The sequence below is a fragment of the Chelon labrosus genome (genome assembly GCF_963514085.1).
Source record: "Chelon labrosus genome assembly, chromosome: 13".
NCBI classification, from domain to species: Eukaryota; Metazoa; Chordata; class Actinopteri; order Mugiliformes; family Mugilidae; genus Chelon; species Chelon labrosus.
This window is the reverse complement of record NC_140346.1, coordinates 27,018,092-27,032,362: the sequence shown is the minus strand read 5'-3', so window position 1 is coordinate 27,032,362 and position 14,271 is coordinate 27,018,092. Positions and strand designations below refer to the sequence as shown.

At 40.4% G+C, this 14,271-nt stretch overlaps 1 protein-coding gene across 3 annotated transcripts in view; it reads right to left on the bottom strand.

The window, feature by feature from the left end:
* The window catches only part of pak4 (p21 protein (Cdc42/Rac)-activated kinase 4), a 30,526-nt gene extending 18,833 nt beyond the window's left edge, over nucleotides 1–11,693 (bottom strand). For 2 of the 3 annotated variants that reach the window (XM_084558129.1, XM_084558131.1), the window contains exon 1: nucleotides 2,146–2,371. The gene's annotated coding sequence lies outside the window, so the exon portion shown is untranslated. Of the gene's footprint in view, nucleotides 1–2,145; nucleotides 2,372–11,554 lie in introns of those variants that run through there. The other variant, XM_084558130.1, reaches the window with a different exon arrangement.
* Between the last annotated feature and the right edge of the window lie 2,578 nt (nucleotides 11,694–14,271).

Sequence of the window (14,271 nt, the reverse complement as noted above, 5' to 3'; positions counted from 1 at the left end):
ACAGAACAAATAATTAACTCAAAATGAAAAACACATATCTACGCGTCTCAAAATTTAAACACTTAGGTTTAACGTCAATATACTTGAACAGTTTATTTGGGTCCATTACCTCATGTTTTTGGCACTTGGGAATATGTTTAATTAAAGTCTGGAAAGTGTTTACATGGAGGCCACACCGACTTGATAAACCCTAAAACTTTACAGCTGACCACATTTCCAGAACTGGGGCATTAAATAGTCTGAAAATGGTGGCGGGCAACTACACAAAGTTACCAGCCAAGACAAAAAGAAAATACCAGACGGCTATTTCTCACGCTGTTGAAAGACGACTACACCGGTAATAAGAGAGACAGAACAGAGACACTGATTCAAATGCAGACCTCAGTATTCAGGTTACTGTTGTTGTGGTGTGCTAACATTAGCTTGCTGGTGCTGAATCAGGGGTGATAATTAATAGCCTCTTCTCTCACTACAGCAAACACACACAGGACAGCAGCTCTCTCCCAGCATTTCCCAGATTTACAAAGTGCTGCGCAAACACACTGTGCACGGCGTGACCTTGGAGCTACTGACTACTCTAACGACAACACTGTGTGCGTCTGTTACAGTCTTAACTGCAATGTAACACTGAGTGAGCTGGTTTTAATCTGTCTGTACTGTAAATAAGTTAGTAGAGATACAGATCTGGATTGTGCACTTACTGAAGTTCTCAGAGGATTCAACTGCACTGACTAGATGCTAACCATTTAAATGCTGTTACCAAACGGGTTTAAGAGTATCTGGTCAAAACAGAATATCATACACATATGGATTATGTACCTTAACATCCAAGAGAAGCATTTTTAGCGAGAGTTTCTCTATACTAATGCAGATATCAAAGTAAGACTGGATATTAAAGATTCCCCTCATCAGCTGTGCCCTGCAGCAGCCATGACTGAATCTCTGCATATGTAAACATGTGGTAAAATGAAGAAAGACATTAGAGCAGCCTGAAATCACAACACTGACCACAACTGAGCACTGACTGTATATAAAGATGGGACAAACACTGCCTCATATGTACTTCTAGATTTCCTGAAGAGCAGTTCTGAAGCTCAGTGCGGCGTCTGCGGCCGTCGCCATCTTGGAAGCGCCTGGATCAATCCCAGTTCTGTATAACTTTATGTAATAATATAACTTAAACTATTAAGATTCCGGTCATGAATTCAAGTTGTCATGAATGGAGAAATTAGCTCAAGTGGAAATTTGAGAAAAATGCTAGCTTCTTCTTTAGGCCTCGGAGGTTGCTGCTTGCAATGGACACAGCTGAGCAACTCTTTAGTGTAATATCTATAATTAAAAATGAGCAGGATTTGAATTTGATATCATTTTACTGAAACAATCCCTTATCAAACAAATTTAAAACAACAACAAATAATCTTTAAGTTATTTATAATTGACATACATCTGCAATTTCCCCATTGCGGGACTAATAAAGGTTTTTCTTATTATTCTTATACAAGGCATAAAGAACTTTGAGATCGATCCACAGTCATAAGAATCTAATGCAGCAACACCCAACGACAAATCCTCTAAGCTTCAAATGACAAACAGAAAATCATCAACAGGCTCTCCATACAGACTCCAAAATACTCCCTTTTGTTTTAAATAACACTGGATTAATAAGAACACACAAGAACACTAAGACAAAGAGTCCCTTCTCTCTTTGACTCATCTCCATGTGTCACCAACACTTGTGCAAAGACATATGACCGGGATGGAGGAGTTCAACAGCTGTCTTGACAGCCACAAATATGAGCAGTCAGTAACAGGTTTGAAAGGCAGTGAGGAGGAGGAGGAGGGAGGGAGGAAGGCAGCAGACCTAACAGAAATCATCCCTGGTCTCAAACTGCCCCCTCTACCCACTCTACCCACAAGGCAAACAATAAAGTTATTATGATTTTTCTTTCCATGACTCACAGTTAATCCACGCTGAGAGATTTCAACAACAGAGTTTTGTTGTTGTCCCGATTAACTTTGGCTCGGCCACAGCAACGCAGCACAAGCCTCCAGGCATGACAAGTTGTAACTCTCACAACTTAATCCGCGCACGACAAAACTGTACAAGTATAGCGATATAAGACAGCTGCTGTGCTAAATACTCACGTTAGAGCACAAGTACTCCTTTATCCAGCACCAACACACTATCCACCTGATCGCATGTCGGAAACGAGCCGAGAGGACGAGGCGGAGAGAAAAAAAAAAACAGAAACACAGACTCCCTGCAGCAACAAAGTTGTTTCCGCGGACAAATTAAACTCCGTCAACGCGTAAAAAAGAGACGAACGGTGTTGACGGGATAAATAAACGGGTAAAGATGGCGAACAGCACCGCAAAAACACACACACACGCACACACACGAGAGAGAAAAGTGTCGTAGCTCTGGGCTGTAAATACAAAGTGTGTCGCATTCCTATGGTTTCAGCAAAACGCGGCCCAGTATCATGACGTCACAGGGAGGTGGAGAGAGGGAGGGAGGGAGGAAGGGAGAGCGAGGGGGGGGGGGGGGGGGGGGGGGTAGCCTATTAACACTAGCCTATTAATAACATTACTGAATAACCTATCAAATACAAGTTATAAACACAAAAAAACTGTGAAGTCACTTCCTCCTCCCTCCCTCCCTTTCCTTCCCGTCACAGGTGCTTTCTTACCTGTGCTGTCACGTGACTCACTCCTGCCATTTGACTACTTCCTGTTGGGTTGATTTCTGGGCTGCAACTACTCTGATGATGATCAGTTAATCTACAGTGCATTTTATCAGTTAATCTAGGAAATATTTTAACCTATAAAAGCTGGGATGACACCTTTTTTGAGTTTTGATGAACGCAGATAAAAAGACAACAATACATGATTTTTGTTGAAACATACGTGAGTCATGTGAGGGCAAGTCCAGCTTTGTTTCAGCTTTGTTTTTTTGGATGTACCATGACCTGGTCCTTCACAGACATAAAATGCGTTATTGTCTTGGAATTTTTGCAAGAAAAATAAAAAAAATAGTGTGACGAATTAAGGCTAATCCCATAAATCTGTACCGTTTTTATAATAAATCTCACATGAATGCGACAAATATAAATACGCACACTGATTGATGGGTCTGGGAAAAATTCTGTCATTTCTCAGGTATATGTAAAGACAAAGCCAAAACAAAACTGAGAGGACGAGGCGGAGAAAAATACGTTATTTTCTTATGTGACTCTCAGGTGAGCACCACCTACAGATGTTCCTAAAAACAACTCCCTGCCAGTCTTTTACAACTGAAAACTCAGATGAATGTCTTCAAGAAACTCAACAAGTCCAGGTTCAGCTCTGTTTCTTAAACCATGACCTGGATGACTAAGAACCATCACAGACATAAAACACATAATTTGGGTGGCTAATCCTATAACCTTGTATTGTTTTAATAATAAATGCCACAAATATTAATATGCACATAGACTAATTTAGTGTTTGGTGCAAACAAAGCAAAAAAACAGAGGCAAACTGACCTGTTTGTTTAACAATTATTCAGATACAACAAAAGATGAATAAATGCCTATTGCATTGTCAGTCAGTAATTTAGGTTAACGAGAAGGCTACACGTTTTATTTTACAGATTAACTTTTAAAAGTGTCACTCTGGCCTAACAGGCGCTGACAGTATGGCTCAAATTAGTGCTATTCACAGCAGCCTGATCAAGGCAGGCTACTGTGAAATACCAAGTCTGCCTGCCAATATAAACAGCTATGTCACCACACTGACGGCAGAGATAGTGAGTCAAGGCTAAATGACTAAACATATTAACATAAATGCAACTAAACCGTGGGCTACACTCACAGGACTGTTAATTTAATTGCGCATTTAAATGCTGCTTGGAAAGTTGGTTTTAAGAGACGTGAATAAACAAAGAATGGAATACAGAGTTTAAAGGTTTTTATGGATGTCTTGGAAGTTATTTTGGGCTAAAGGAGACAAGGTGAATGCATTAAACCCTGTAACTTTAAAATCTTTCTCCACTTTTGTCAGAAAACCTCAATGCAACATTTAACCATGCATTAAATGATATGAGTTTATAATAAGGCTTCCTTATCATCCATTATCTACTATCTTACAGACTACAAAGTGTCAGCTTTAACAAGGAAAAGGCCGGTTGACATTCCTCAGAGAGTAAAAATACAGCAGGAACTGATCCACTCCACGTATCAGAGCCAGAAACACACAAACCTGCCAATCCGGAGGCAGAGTTCAAACAAAGCACGCAGTGTTGCAGCCAATGAGGACTGACTTTCAGAGGCAGGTTGTGGAATGTGGAAAGGTCAATGATAAGGACGGCAGAGAGAGCACACACACACGCTAGCTTACACATATTTCAGCAGAGATACAGACACACACACACGGTGGAAATGAGCTAGTTTGATTGTGAACACGACCTTCAGATCTTTTACTGACTGATATAAATATGTCTGGAGCTCATGAGCAGCCTACAAGTACAAGAAGGGTTGTTAAAAGGAAAGAGACACAAAACACTGCAAACAGAGCAGTTGGTGGAAGGTGGTGGAGTCTACAGTCAATTCCTTTGATATGTACCACCACCTGAATGTTGCTGCAGACCAATCACAATGACAAGGAGGTGTTCCTTACATCTGGTGTCGTATAGTCACCAGGTAAGCGCCACCAGAACCACCTTCTTCCATGTCCGTGGTCCAATTCTGATGTGTCCATTGTAGGAGCTTTCATCAGAGGTCAGGGGTCAGCATGGATACCCTGACTGGTCTGCAGGTAAGAGCCCAAAACCAACTTAAACCTTTCAAGCAGTTTGAGCTACAGTAGGTTTTGTGTTGGACTGGACCACACTGGCCAATCTTTACCCCCTCACTGAAGTCAAAGACCCTTGGCTGCCCATGAATCTGTGGTCAGTTCATCTCTTTTCCTTTTTTGGAACCGGGCTGGGTATAAAATGTTTTGATTAAAATCGATCACTGCAGAACAGGAACACCCCACAAGAGCTGCAGTTTTGGAGATACTCTGGCACAGCCGTATAGCCATCACAGTTTTTCAGAGTCTGTCAAATCCTTCCACTTTTTCCTCAACTATGAGTTTTAACAATATATTCCAGCCACTGACAGGAAACATAATAATAAAGAAAACTGTGTTATTCATTTGACCAGTCGGTCATACAGACTTACATCTGGCACAATAACAGGACTTAAACACCTGCACAAGTCAATTCATTAGATTCTCTGCAAGAAAAATGTTTTATACTAGTAGCACTATTAGCACCCCCTGCAATAATTATGACATAGAGGTGTTAAATGTGTTAAAAAAGAAAGCTGCAAGATTTCAGCAGGATTTTAAGCTCCAAGCACCAACACAAATAATCACGGTAAGAAAAACTCACCATATTATGTATTACCTCTGTATCGCACTGAAACAGGTACAATGTTTTATCAAATTTAATTTTTTTAATTTTGACTTATTTTGGCTAAACAAAAAAACACATTTCTGTGTACTTAAATACTGTCATCACAAGCCTTCCGTGTCACGTGAACACAAGATGCTGCTGTATAATGTTTGAGTTCATATTAAAGGAACAGTATGTAGGATTGTGGCCAAAACTGGTACTGCAATCACTTTCAAAATACTGTAGAACGGTGTATCCCCTCAGCCTCCCCCCTGACTCGAGGTTGCCAGCTAAGCTGCAGGATCCAGCAGGAACGTAGGCTGCTACAAGGAGCTTCCAATGGCAAGTGACGAGTCCTACACAGTAAGTTTTTTTTTCTGTTAATAAAGTTTATGCTTCATGAGAGATGTTTTGCGAAGTAATTATGTATCGCAAAAATTTACTAATGGCGATTAGCCAAATATTTCGTAAAGATGTACTGTAATACCACATTTCAGTCGGAACATAGATTGTTTTCATACCCTGCTAGTGGTGCGATATAAAGCTTTTTATGAACGCATTTAGCACGGGCGACCATGGAAAATCCACTTTCTATATGTACGGAAGCACGGGGCTTTTAGCCTATACCAACAAACATGGTAGAATATAGCATCCAAAAGTCGAGGGTCAATTCCATGCCATTCCGGACTTTGTCACAACGTATTTCGGATTCATAACGAGGTCTTTTAGGTTTAGTAACGTTATACATGTTTTATCCGACACGTTCGTAGCTGCAGCTGTGGTAACTAGAGCAGAGCTGGCAACCCGGATGACAAAACTCTACTGACTTCGTGATTAGTAGATAGCTGGAGGGTGGCGCCTCAGGCCAAAACACAACATGACAACATCAACATCAGTTGAGGGCTGCAACTCTCACTTTTAAATGACAATATCCTGGCCGGACCACTGTTGTCAGTGATAGAAGTATTTGAAATGAACATGATTTCTTCATGTCTAGTGACATATCAGGGCCATTTTATGATTAACTGAAATACATTTCTTACATACTGTTCCTTTAACCCTCAAAGAATACTGTAAAACATGTGACTCAGAGCAGCACCAGCCATCAGCCACAGCACCATCATTACATAATGACGACATGCTGCTGAAAACAGAGACAATGAGTGATGTTGTTGTGCTGATGAGGTCAAACGTCACATCTATCCTCCCCCCCTCCCCCTCATTAGTGAGGCTGGTCATCATCTGATTTAAGAATTACAGCCTACAACACAGCTCTGCCAAATACAACACGTTAGCTTACAGCATGTTAAAGCTATAAGTCTAATGGAGGTGAGAAACTGTGTTCAGTTCAGATCATTGTTACATCTGGAAAAATATGGAGTTGTCCATGAGCAAGAGAAAGTTATAAGTATTCGTGACATAAACAGAAATCCTATCTTCAACAAGACTAGGTTGGGGGGAAAAAAAAACTATTTGACAATACCTCTTCAACAGCAGGACCCTGAGAAAGAATCCTACTCACAGACTGCCTATGTCGCCCAGATTATTCCAGCACTGGGAGGGAAAAAAAGAAGCAGATTTCCCCTCGTTTCCCTTCCCTCTGTAACATACGGTTGTTCACTAGAATTGCAACACCAGTGCAGCTGAGGTGAAGCATGGCCACCATCCAGAAGTCTCTTTGTATTGTGGCTGTGTTTGTGAAACCTGAATATAACGTAGGACAAACAGGCCCAAGCTTGCGTTTTTTTTTAGGTTAAAATTAAATCAACTGCACAAGCAAACACATGAACAGAACTCCTCACTCTGAGGATTTAGTCTATAAATGCAAGAAAAGATCTATAATTCTAAGATATTTCTAACATACCAAAGTATAAACAAGTTCTGATTTAACACAATGTGTATTAAATAAAAAGAATAACACGAAAGTTTGCTTTTGGGTTTCAAGTATTAATTGTATCTCTAGCTACATATCACACTTCTTTGCAGTAGTTTTTAACTGTGCATTATGCTGGCCTGAAACACTCAAAAATAAAACGTGCTATTGTTAGGATACTGAATATATTTTTTTAAATTCATACAGTGTTCTTGCCTCTGTTCCTGAGCACCTAGAGGGCTGTGTTGATGTTGGCAGCTGCAGTCATTCCAGAGAGGATTTTTATTTCCTCTAAGGCAATAAGCCTGCGCCTTTCTCCCTGTTACAGGGAAGAATCATAACACCGGGTCTGATATGACCCCCTGTGTGTTATTTCTTCTTCTTTCCCCACCCCACCCAACCCCCATCCCTTCTCTTTTCTCTTCCCCACCCAGGAGTTATTTAATCCAACTTAGCTTGATCCTCCAGACACTTTTACATTTTTTTGAAGGGTTGGGTTGGGATCATTTTATTAATGAGCAACTGTGGCTGGTCTCTATCAAAGTCTAAACAAGCTGCAGATAGAAAACGTTACACAGTACTGCAATAGCAGCTAGATAAAACCTGGTGCTTGAGGTCAGTTCATTTCTCTGTTTTGGTGAGTTTTAAGAGCCGTTCTTTGCATATTTAATGTTTACTTTAGATTACATTTATTACACTGCAGCTGCCAAGTGCTACATGCATTTGTTTGAACAATGTATGCATGTATGAATGTACACTTATGCCACTAAAAATACTAACAACTGAGTTCATAAAAGTACAATCATCCTTAGTTCCAGTAGTGTGGACACACAAAAGGATCCTGTTTTCTAAAAGCTCCTATTCACTCTACTATTTGTCAGCTAACTGGTACCACTGCATGTCACGGGCAAACTCAAACCAATCAGATTGTTTCTCGTGGTCGTCACAATTAAAACCAGCCTGTAGCTACCAGTAGTTTCTCATGGGAAGACAACTGGTCTGAACCACTGTTATCCTGGAAAAACTCAGGGTTGCGTGATCTTGCAAAAAGATGGGGAAGTTTTCTCACCCTGTTGATATATGGTGGAGTCGGTGTTTTCACATTCACTGTTTTCTCTGCAGATATGGTTGTTGAACTGAGTCTGGCTCAGTGTTAGCTCTGTACCCTGCCTCCCCGCTTTTAATCTCTCTCTCAACAAACACTCACACCTACCCGCATATTTACACTTATATCCCTCCCTCTTTACCACATAATTCGACACCATGTCTCTCTCTCTCACACACAAATAGATCTCCCTGCATCTTTTTCAATCTGATGCCCTCTTTCTGTGAAGCCTGATACCAGGAGAAAGGTGAGAGACTTTTAATCTTTAGATGCTTGCTCATCCACTACAAAAACTGCAACTGCTCATTTAGACAAACAAGTGAATCTTTCACTTGTTAAGAAGTCAGAATTATTTTAAAAGAATTCCCGATACCCTCTGACCCGTGATGTTTTTTTTTTTAAATGATTATCTTATCTTACTTGCCTCTCACATAAACCACAGCAGAAAGTGACGTTTTCTTTTCCAGCGTCATAATGTTAATGCCTGATAATAAATTACCACACATGGCAGTTTTCACAGAGGTGCTCTAAATGAGCAGGGCGATGTCCCAGGCTTCCAGTGCCAATGTGAAAGCTGTTTGGAGTTCACCAAAGACGTCTGAACAGCAGCTGTGTTCGCCCTCTTTCGCTCTGTGAAGCACCGTCAGGTCAGCTGCATCAAAGTAATGACAACATTCCTCCTGCCCATCAGCTCTGCCCCCTGCTGGACTCATCTGTCAACAGTTATCTCCACTCCCCGACTGTCTTCTCCATTACGGCTTGACGTCCCTACTGTGACTGTGATCCACCAGAAACACCCCTCCTCCAAACCTGGAGGACCGAAATGTTCTCAAGATGAAAAATTCATCAACTGAATGAACTCACCGTGTTTCTGTTGCTGCTTGTGCTTACATCATGAATACAAACATAAATGTGAAACCTGCAAGACAACACACAAGTTGGAAATTCCCAAACCCTTTTTTTAAGTAACTCATCTTTCCTCCTCCCTTCATTAGTCATAATCCCAAATGTTACATAGAAGCTACTGCAGATAATACCTGTCAGCAACAGGTTTCATTTCAACCAAAGAAATGGGCAGATCCCTCTAACTTCTTCTTCACTGAAGAAATAAAAGACTTGCTGTAGTCTGAGCATCATACATAATCCAAAGGAAATGATTTTGAAATAGCTAAGCTGGATGCTGTTAAATGTCTTTGTGCTGTCAAGTAGCACGCCAAAGGTCCTGACCGAACAGGAAGCAGCACAAAGTTTAGATGCACCTAAAATTTTCAGGACGTGAACAGTCTTGTAGTCAATTTTGAGCTTAGAAACATTTTTGGAAGAGCTTAATAGCTGATACTGGGAGACATTTCTTTGTTCAAGGTAATTCTCCAGCCTCCAGGGTCCCACAGAGTCCCTGTCTTACTACTGCAGCGAGGGAGCAGAGATATGATGAAGCCTCCTGAATAATATTTCTGTGGATGTCCGAGCTTATTCAAAACATCACTCAGTGCCATGAGCAGAATGAAACAAAAAAACAAAAACAAATGCGAGACCAAAATTCGCATTGCAAAGTTATTCATTTTTCCACAAGTCACCTGAATGCATATTTGAGCTTAACGTGCATGAATTGTGTTAATCAAACAAATGGTCTGAGTATAAGTCACGAGTGTTTAACCTGTTTTTCTCGTTTGATGACCTCTGCTCAGTTTTCATTTTACACTGCACAGCACCTAAACGCTTCCACAACTACCACCAAGCAGGAGAGGATGCTTCTTGCACTCATTTGCCAGAACATTAGGTACACTAGGATAAACAAATTCATTCTAATATAACTGTCCTACACTAAATCCCAAACCATGCCTGTTATAATGTTCAGTTTATGTTAACACAGCGTCAGAAAGCCTAGCCCTCTGACCAAAATGTTAAATGATAATAATAGGAGCATGTGTCCGCAGAACACAATACAAAAATACTACAAGCCAAAGCCTCCAAGATGAAACCACAGTTGAATCAATGTATGATTTTGTGCAGGACTGTTATATTAGTATGCACTCATTTTCACTAGTGTACCTATGAGTATATTCATAGACTCTCATTCCAATAGCCCAAACTGGCACTACTAATTGCATCTATAAAATTATATACAATACAAACAAAAATGTGACTTTTCAAATCTTAAATCAGAAGATACTAAAATATACCGATCTACAAACCTAAATGTTTTGTCATGTGATCTACAGTGTATGGGGATTTACCAACGGGACACTCACTTCCTTCCCGACATAGCTTTCCTGTCTGAGTAATTTCCAAAACATGATGTCGATGTTGCTGCGTTCATGTGAGAGGGAGAGGAGAGTGACCCCTCCATACAGCTCTGGTATCTCAGGAATGTGTGGTGTACCCAGCACCAATCGCACTACCTTGCTCACTCCAGACATATGAAAGCCTCCTGGCATAATACAGTGTACTGGATAAATACTATATTGCACATCAGAGAAGAGGAAAGGGGGGGATAAACATGCAAAACAAACAAAAGGATATGGAAGAATTACTTGTGGAAAACTAAAGTCAAGAAAAGCAAACTTTAATGAAACTTCAGACAGACAATATATCTGGTTCCTTCATTTATCCTGCTCAGAAAACGAGACTGAGACACAGACTCAGTCCTGTTTCTCAGGTGAAAACGGAAGTTTAACACAGTCGTGATTTACAGGAACCGGCTAAATAAAGGAGAAATGGCACTGGAGACAAGCAGTCCGCAGAAAACAAAACAAGATAAGACAATGTTAGCAGAACCAGCTTGTCTTCTGGATTTGTCATTAAGCCGTCCACCGAGCTAAGAGGGTCTTAGCTAAGAAACGGTAATGTAAAATTAGCTCGGCTACACAAAACAAAGTGGCTTTTAATTGTTCCACAACTTTCAGAAATGACTCATAACTTGGTGTTTTAGTTCTATCTTAAGAGCAACAAACTTTACTCGAGACTGTAAGGTATTTCTACAATAACTAACGCACAGAGAGCAGACTGAAGGAGGTTAGAGGGGTCTCAGACGCAGGCTGCTCAGACCAGAGAGCGGCTAACGTTAGCCGCCGTTGCTCAACAGGGAGCAGAGACGCGCCACAAGCTAACGCACAACACAATTTAACTAAAGTTATGAGAAACAGAAGAGCTTACTCACACAGGAAGTCACAGGGGAAAAAAATTCTGCTCCCACCGCGGAGTGGCGATGAACTTCCCCGTGATTAGAAGAGCAGGAGCGGGTTAACTTTGGGCAAACTGTCTGACATTAGCTGAAGTCTCACTTTCCCGACGCCATGTTGAACAGAGGGAAACAGTACATCCGGGAAACTGCAGCGGACGGAGCACCATGGAAACCGAGTCAGCGCCAGTCCGCTGGGAGACTCTGAGGGCAGCGTCAATATTTATCTAATTTATCACTATTTAATTAATATTTATTTATTTTAAGAAATCATAAAGTATTTTGTGATGAACCAGAAGACACCTTAAACTCGTCAGCTTCGTTTTTTATACCGATATTTCAAATTTAGGGTTTCTTCTTCTTCGTCTTCTTTTTCTTCTTCTTCTTCTTCGCCTCTTCTTCTTCTTCTTCTCATATTTTTTATTTCATTAATATTTAATATCATCAAGGAATACTGATTAAGAACAATGGTACTTACGATAGACAATATACACACATAACATTACAAACTTACATAAACAAATATAAACATTATAATAAGCCTATTTGCAGTCAACTCAACATTAATTTTAAATGATTATAAACACATTTTTCAGACTCCATTAATCAATTATCTAAAGCAGCAGGTCTAAATCTAGCAGTATACCCTTTTTATACATAGGAAAGTGAGTTTGGATAAAAAAAATAACTTATATAAAACTTATAGAAACTTTCCACCATTTATATCTCCTTTAATGAGATTAAAAATGCATCCACGGAAACAATGTGCTAATCTGTGCATATGTGCAGCAGCCCTTGTATTTTGTTAAGTTTTCTGCTCATATACCAGAATGTAGTAAAGTGATAAAACCAATTTCAGCAGTTTTAGCAGTCTGACATTGATGTAGCTGACTGATAAAAGTATGAGAAGTGTCTTGTGCCAGCTAAGAAAAAAATAGGGAAACCAAAACAACAAATTATACTTTGCAAGAAACACAGAAGGTCACATCTCCCTTGATTCATTTCTTCCACAAAATATTGAAATAAGATCTGAGAATATTTAGCAGAGAAACTGAATCCTCAAAACTAATTCTGTTTAAGGGGAAAATATCTGGACAGTTTATGTAAATTCTCTATCTATTAAACTTTAATAGATGGAATATTTGACTTGTATCTGTTAAACAGGAGGCTGTTCATTCATTTACTCTAATAAATTAATCAATTGACTCCCCACCTTGGTGTCAAAATTGATATAAAACAGTTGATTTTTTAAATGTTATTGTGATTTAAGTGCGTGCATTAACACACTATCATCAGCGAGAATTTGCAAGAAACATAAAAGTTGTAATTTCCACTTCGGCCTCATGGTGATAGTGTTGTCTCGCTGTTACACGGCATTATAGACACAGTCACAGTAATGTGTTACGGTCAAATGCATCCACAAATCATTCATAAGGAAGTCAAGACTGTTGGAGTCTCATAATATTCATCAGTTTTTTTTTTAAAGGCAGAGGTTAATGGGTGGATTAAAGGGGACCAGAGGTCAGCGTACGCCTGGGGATCATTTCCATCTAATCAATTTGTTATTAGGTCCCACGACACCTTCAATCTACACGTCTACACTCAGAGGACTATTCTGCAAATGGAGATATTTTAACACAAAAATGTTTTTATGCTCTAACATAAGAGAAGAGTAGTGTGAAACCACAGCTGCTTAAACATGCTTTGTTTTGTGATCACAGAAGGGGCACAGTGGTGTGGTGGTTAGCATTGATGCCTCACAGCAAGAAGGCTCTGGGTTCTAATCCATGCTGACTGGGTCTTTCTGTGTGTAGTTTGCATGTTCTCCCTGTGTCTGTGTGGGTTCTCTCCAGGTACTCCGACTTCCTTCCACCGTCCAAAGACATGCTGGTTAGGTTGATTCTAAACTGGCCGTATGTATGAGTGTGAATGATTTGGTTAATTCCTTGAAAGAGCTCCTGATTTTTATTTATTTGTTTATTTATTTTTTGCTATGTGAACAGCTTAGTCTCATTAAAACTGTCATAGACACTGTCACGGTGTCACAGTGCTGAGGAAACTGCAGGTTATTGATTCAGTTGCAGAGACAACATGGGGACACGTATCGCTGATGTACTACCAGGCTCCCATTGGGCCTATTCCCTGTCTCTAATGTTTGACAGAGGAGTAATGACAGGACATGGCCTCTGAGGACAGATATCATGATTTCAACAGGGCAATGCAGTGCCATGCTGCAGTTCCTCCTGCAGGAGCTGAAGAAGAGGTGGGTAGAGGAGAGGTGGCTGCACAGTGAGAATAGAGAGGAGCAGGTGGAGGGTGGCAGAGGAGGAGGTGATCATCCAGAGCTGGGAACAATAGTTCAGGGTTGGTTTTGAGCAGATAAGGAGCTTGTACCAGGCTCCTCGCCTTCCTGAAAGAAAAACGTTTCACAGGAATTAATGATGCCGAGCAGCACCGCAGTCGAGCAGGCGACACGGAAAGGAGTCTCTCAGTTCGACTGAAGAGGGAATAAAGACCCTAAAACCTCATTTAAAGCCAATTCCTGACCCAGAACAGCCTCACCTCATCCCGGCATGTGAGAAACATTTATTCAAACTCAGATGGAGCATATTATTATGTCGTCACATAATAGGGGCTGGGAGACATTTCATTTACACAGTATACGTGATTTTCCTGCATCAGACACAAACAGGCAC